Here is a 6,920-nt window from a genome sequence, read left to right on the forward strand (position 1 = left end):
CAGCCAGCCCTTACCTTGCAGCGCCCGGCTGTCCCCCGATCGCTAAAGCTACTTATCCCGGGAAAGCTCGCGCGGGACCCGGGAACGAACCCACAGACAAAAAGTGAAACTTCGGCAGGGCTGGAGCGGCTGCTGGTTGGTGCCTTTCCCCCTCCTTCCTCCCCACCGTCCCCACCCCCTCCCCGTGGTCTCCCGTGCGGTGCCCTGAGCGCTGGAGGCTGACGTCAGGGGCCTGAATTCCTGACTTTGCCTGCACGCATTTGTCCATGTAAGGTATGGGAAGGCGTGTGCCCGCGGAGCCGCCGCGCAGAGCTCGCCTGGCGGGGGAGGGGAAACCCGCAGCCGGCAGTGGCTTTGCCAAAAGGTGGGCGCACCGAGGGCATTGCATTTCCTGAGAGGAAGAGGAGGAGACGCGGGAATGCAGGGAGCTTGCAAAGGAGGAAGGGAAAGAGGGAGATGTGGAGACTTTACCCCTGCTAGAGGAAGAGGGAGGAGACGTAGGAGGAAGCGGCCGCGTCAGGGGCTCCTGGAAAATGGAAAAGCCTGCGTCTGCTATTAAGGCGTCAAATTAAGGCACTGAGCTTGAGTGGAAGAGATCCAGCCATGAAATCCCCTTCCAAGATTTTCCTCGTGAGCCCCGCCCTGGATTCCCAGCAAGACTGAAAACTTACAAGGTGTCAGAGCTGGCAAAGACCAACTTCCAACCCGTCCGCTTGGCACGTGAGGAAACTGAAGCTCTCCGAAGAGAAATGACTTGTACAGGGTCGTCACTCAACAGATCGAGGAGCAGGCCCAGGTGCTCTGCCTCCCACTTGGGTTGCCGCCTCCAGGAAGGGCCCTGCCTTCCTTTTAGCCCTGAGCCTTGAAGCAGGTTAGATGTCCGCAGGCTGCGCAGACCACCCAGTGATTTCTACTGCTCTTGGCCCAGAGCCAGTTCCTGGAAGGTCCTGGTTGACAGTGAGCCCTGAATATCAATGACAATCAGTTGCTCCAGGGCAACTTCCTCTGTTCTGTGCTCAAATATATGAATCCCTGGAGTTTAACGTTTACTTCTGAGCCCCGCCCAGAAAGCTTACTCTGTGCTTATAGCTTCAAAAAAGTCTGCGAACGGGATGAACTGGTTTGAATACAGACAATCCTGTTATTGGAAGGTTTGAGTTGGATTTTTTCCCCCCTCTGACATCTGTAAGGGTGAACGACGATGAGAACCACCACTTACTGTGTTAGGGGATTATGACGTGCAGCAGCCATTGCCTGGAAAGCACTCCATGCCCTGAGACTTCCTTTCCTTGTACTTCTCTCCTATTAATATCTAAAATCATCCCTCACGTTAGCATATAATGAAAGCAGTCTCTCACCCGGCTATTGCATCTTCAGGTGAGTTAGATAGGACAAAGCGTAGTCCCCCGCTTTACACTTCAGGCAAAAACTTAAGGAACGTTACTGGCCCAGCACCTGTCTTCCCCTCCTCCCATACGGGTCTCCTGACTAATCCCTTGATCTTTCCATACCTGGCCCTGACCTCTAGCAGGACATAATTCCATTCATAACTGTTGAGAGTACACCATGAACTACCGATTCATAAAAACTCCAAAAAGTGGGCCTTCTGAGGATGGATTTTAGTGGGATTCTTTTGACCAGGAATTAATAATGTAAAAACACACGTTATTGGATTTATTAAGCACCTTCCTTGTGCTTAATAAGTGTTTGAATTCAGACATTTCAGGGGTAAGACTACTTAACCTGTTCCTAACAACTATCTAATGTTCACATACAAAAATATGAACATGGTTGGGCGTGGTGGCTCACACCTGTAATTCCAGGACGCCGAGGCGGGCAAATCACCTGAGGTCAGGAGCTGGAGACCAGCCTGGCCAACATGGCAAAACCCTGTCTCTACTAAAAATACAAAAAATTAGCCGGGCGTGGTGGCGAGCGCCTGTAATCCCAGCTGCTCCGGAAGCTGAGGTAGGAGAATTGCTTGAACCTGGGAGGCAAAGGTTTTAGTGAGTCGAGATTGCGCCACTGCACTCCAGCCTGAGGGACAGAGCAAGACTCTGTCTTAAAAAAAAAAAAAAAAAAAAAAAAAAAAAAGAGAGAGAGAGAGAGATAAGGTCGAGAATAACCACTCATTCCACAGAATAATAAAGAATTTATCTCTTTGCAACTAACATAGTTTGAAATGGGAGATATGAGCTCTTAGAGAGATTTTTTTCTGGGGTTTTAAAAAGGTCAGATCCTATCAAAACACAGTTCACTCACTCAAACATTTCAGCATACTCACATTCTGAGTACTAGGGTTTACTATGAAAAGAATTCCAGTGTTACATGAAGTAAAAATGGATTATCTCAATTCTCATGGAATATAACGGGACTTGCCCAGCATTTCCTTTCTTTTTCCTTCAGTAACCCACTTATAAAGAATAATAGGGTCCTAATGAGGATTAAGATTTAATAAAGTATAATTAGAGTTGTTCATTTCTTCCATCATACACATTATAAGAGTACTGTGCTGGATCCAGAAACGCTACTAATTATGTTGAAAGTGCTGTATGGGTGTGTTGGGGAAGATCACTGTTTCTCCTCCTGAAATGTTTATGAATTGCTCAAGTGAGCGTGGTGAGCATGGTGTTAGCATGAACATCATATAAGATTAACTACAAAAGATAATTTTGACTCGTGAGGAACTTCCCAGGAATATAACCACCCAAGTCATAATCTGGATGCTTAGTGAACCACATACAGCGTTGTTGTCAGTGCTAACCCCACCAAAAGCCTCATTCCCATTGACTGTTCCGGTTTCTTTCGTACTCTTACTTTTCTCAACCCCCTGTTACGACTTTCTGTGTGCAGGGGCTTGCACGAAATGGGAAGGTTGTATAAATTTGCACTCAGTGGTAGAAAAATACTGGTTTACCAATTCAGAGACTAAAAAAAAGCACAGAACTTCAGGTGTAGTGTGGGGTCATTTGGTCCAAGGATAGCACACTGGTGGCCTAAAGGCTACCAGCAGCATTTTCATGGGTTCAGTAATGGCATAAAAGACTTTCAGGCAAGCTGGGCTTGGGTCCTGCCTTTCATCTGCATCCATTACAGTCCTGTACACATGGCCTTTGTGGAGCTCATGCCAGTCCTTATTTTGGAGTGCCCAGCAATATTTTAAGGAGTTTTCATATACAATTCACTTAACTCTCACAAGACCCTTCTTAGGTTGGCATTATTATTTTTTTATTTTATCCATAAAGAAACTAAAGCCCAGGGAGTTTAAGTACTAGCTCTGTGTTAAGAGCTGAGTAAGCTCTTTTTATTTTTATTTTATTATTATTATTATTATTATTATTATTATTATTATTGAAATGGAGTCTCGCTCTGTCGCCCAGGCTGGAGTGCAGTGGCACGATCTCTGCTCGCTGCAAGCTCCACCTCCTGGGTTCACGCCATTATCCTGCCTCAGCCTCCTGAGTAGCCCGGACTACAGGCGCCCACCATCAAGCCCGATTTTTTTTTTTTTTTTTTTTTTTTTTAAGTTTTTAAGTAGAGACGGAGTTTCACCATGTTAGCCAGGATGGTCTTGATCTCCTGACCTCGTGATCTGCCCTCGGCCTCCCAAAGTGCTGGAATTACAGGCGTGAGCCACCGCGCCCAGCCCTGAGCTGAGTAAGCTCTTACTCAGCTGAGGGTAGGTAAGCTAAAATTCCACGCTGATCCCTGGCAAGCTGGCACCTCGCTCACCCACTGTCGAGTGACCATCTGCTCTCAGTTTGAACACTCCAGCATAGGGAACTTATGATCTCCTACAGCTGACCAAGAGGAAAAGTTCTGAAGAGGCTACTAGAAAAGCAATAAGAATAAGAGGGCCATGGGTGATAGAAGGTAAATACCAATCTGCTGTTGCCTCTGAGAACCTAACACCCATCAGGCCAAATGCCTCTAGTATGGTTTGCACAGACCTTCATAATTTGGCACCTACTTGTTCCTTCAGCCTCATTTCTTCCAGGATTTTATGTGCCCCCACCCTCCACCCTGCTTCTAGTAGTTTTCCAAGCACATCTTACCTCTCCCTGCTTATCTCTGTTTGCACATCTTCCCTTTTCCCTCAGGAGTCCTCAGCTCTCTCTTTCAGATAACCTCAAGTGATGGGGCCTGAATGCAAGCAGACCAACAAGAGGAGCCCAGGCATTTGGAAGCAGCAATCAAGATTAGCATGGGGGCGGGGCGCGGTGGCTCACACCCATAATTCCAGCACTTTGGAAGGCCTAGGCGGGCGGATCACCTGAGGTTGGGAGTTTGAGACCAGCCTGGCCAACATGTGAAACCTCATCTCTACTAAAACTACAAAAATTAGCCAGGCCTGGTGGCACACGTTTATAACCCCACCTACTCTGGAGGCTGGGGCACAAGTATCGCTTGAACCTGGGAGGCGGTGGTTCCAGTGAGCCAAGATCACCCTCCTGCACTCTAGCTTGGTTGACAGAGCAAGACTGTGTCTCAAAAAAAAAAAAAAAAAAAAAGACTAGCACAGAGAGGGACACAAGAGAGAAATGTTTATGGTCCTTGCCTTACCCTAAATTACTCTGCAAACTTTTGGCAAGTCACTTCCTCTCTATTCTCAGTTTCTTTATCTATTAAATTGGGTTCTTAGACTTGGTGGTCTCCAATATTCTCCCAGTTTTTCAGTTTGATGCTACATTCTACCCAGTGACCAAATTCATATTCCGGAAGCATAGTATGCTATGTCATACCACAAATCTTGTAAACGTTCCTGATATGGTTTGGCTGTGTCCCCACCCAAATCTCATCTTGAATTGCAGTTCCCATAATCCACACGTGTCATGGGAGGGACCAGGTGGAGATAGTTGAATCATAGGGGCGATTTCCCCCTCCTGTTCTCGTGATAGTGAGTTAGTTCTCATGAGATCTGATGGTTTTTTAAGGGTCTTTCCCCTTCACTGAGCACTCATTCTTCTGCCTCCTGTTGCCACATGAAGAAGGACATGTTTGCTTCACCTTCTGCCATGATTGTAAGTTTCTTGAGACCTCTCAGCCATGCTGAACTGTTGAGTCAATTAAACTTTTTTCCTTTATTAATTTCCCAGTCTTGAGTATGTCTTTATTAGCTGTGTGATAATGGACTGATAGGGTTCAATAATATCAACCAAATTAAGTTCATACCCGGCAGCTTCCCCTTCCTTATTTGATGATCAAATCCTGATGGCCTTTTCCAACTATAAGTTGTACCTCTAACACCCCCTCCTCCACCACACACATACACACACACATGCCTCTTCCTTTACTTCTTGCCTCCAGGCTTTTGCATGTTTAGTTTTCTCCTCTTGAACCTTAAAGACTTTCCAGGCCCATCTCCAAAACTGCAGATTCTACCTGTCCAGCCAACCCCCTCTCACAGAATCTCTACCCCATTGCCCATTCCTTCCAAACTCCCTCCATTAATATGAAAATAACTTCTCTATTTTCTCAAAAAGATGCCCATTTCATTATCCCAACGCATTACAATTTTTCATCAGTGAGTTTGATCTCCTCCATGCAAATATAGAATTCTTTGTATTAATCTTCATGTCTTGTTCATTTCTCTTCCCCAGCAGCCAAGGCAGTACCTGGCACTTATAACCAAATGTTATCCAGTAAGTGAGTGAATGAGTGAATCACTCTTTCACTCAATGTGGATAGAAAAGCAACACAATTGATGCTGTCCCTCTGGAAGATTGGTCATGTTTCTTTAGATCATGGCTCTGAGCAGGCATCAGAAGGGGCAAGGGGAAGAGACAGGACTAATACTGGTCATTTGTTACAATGTGCTCTGTGTGCACTTTCTAGGCCTTCTGACGATTACCATACATAAATTGTATAAATTTTCTGATAACATAGTTCTGCTATTAGAATAGACATGAAATTAAAACCATGGTTATTTTGCAACTTTATATAAACAAAATTCAAAAAGATACCTAAGGTCATCTTTTTTCAGAAATAACTAAGCAGAAGTGACAGTTTTAATATTTTATATATCCTTTTCTATAGTTGAGCATAGGTCTTTTCCAAGATTATAGTACCAGTGTCTTATGCAAACCAGGCCTCTGGGTGACAGTGACTCTAGCTCGGCCCAGTGAGCATCAGCCTTTGGAAAAGAGATTAAAAACTTAATTTGGTAAATAGTAGTACAGGCTTGTAGTAAATGAAACACTAAAGATAATAAAACAGCCGGGTGCGGTGGCTCAAGCCTGTAATCCCAGCACTTTGGGAGGCCGAGACGGGCGGATCACGAGGTCAGGAGATCAAGACCATCCTGGCTAACATGGTGAAACCCCATCTCTACTAAAAAATACAAAAAACTAGCCGGGCGAGGTGGCGGGTGCCTGTAGTCCCAGCTACTCGGGAGGCTGAGGCAGGAGAATGGCGTAAACCCAGGAGGCGGAGCTTGCAGTGAGCTGAGATCCGGCCACTGCACTCCAGCCTGGGCGACAGAGCGAGACTCCGTCTCAAAAAATAAATAAATAAAAAATAAATAAAAAAATAAAAAATAAAAAAAATAAAACAGTTTACAGACTGGGCGTGATGGCTCACACCTATAATCCCAGCACTATGTGAGGCCGAGGCGGGCAGATCACTTGAGGTCAGGAGGCCAGGAAGCCAACAAGGTGAAACCCCGTCTCTACTAAAATACAAAAGGTAGCCAGGTGTGGTGGTGGGCACCTGTAATCCCAACTACTTGGGAGGCTGAGGCAGGAGAATCACTTGAACCCAGTGGGCAGAGGTTGCAGTGAGCAGAGATCATGCCACTACACTCCAGCCTGGAGGACACAGTGAGACTCCCTCTCAAAAAATTAAATTAAATAAAATAAAACAGAGTATAAAAGGTTTGCTTACTCTCTCTTCTTCACATCTTATTGTAGAATGGAGGAAGA

General features: G+C 45.6%; 1 protein-coding gene and 1 long non-coding RNA gene across 16 annotated transcripts in view; one reads left to right on the forward strand and one right to left on the reverse strand.

Moving 5' to 3' along the window:
• LPP (LIM domain containing preferred translocation partner in lipoma) overlaps positions 1–1,279 on the reverse strand; it is a 723,625-nt gene extending 722,346 nt beyond the window's left edge. For 6 of the 15 annotated variants that reach the window (XM_077991218.1, XM_077991217.1, XM_077991206.1 and 3 more), the window contains exon 1: positions 15–289. The gene's annotated coding sequence lies outside the window, so the exon portion shown is untranslated. The other 9 variants (XM_077991214.1, XM_077991207.1, XM_077991208.1 and 6 more) reach the window with 7 other exon arrangements.
• On the forward strand, positions 184–5,090 carry LOC144338990 (uncharacterized). Its single transcript, XR_013413511.1, has 2 exons — positions 184–1,377; positions 4,101–5,090. It is a non-coding gene; the product is annotated as an uncharacterized LOC144338990 (long non-coding RNA).
• Positions 5,091–6,920: the final 1,830 nt, after the last annotated feature.

Source organism: Macaca mulatta, chromosome 2 (assembly GCF_049350105.2).
Source record: "Macaca mulatta isolate MMU2019108-1 chromosome 2, T2T-MMU8v2.0, whole genome shotgun sequence".
NCBI lineage: Eukaryota > Metazoa > Chordata > Mammalia > Primates > Cercopithecidae > Macaca > Macaca mulatta.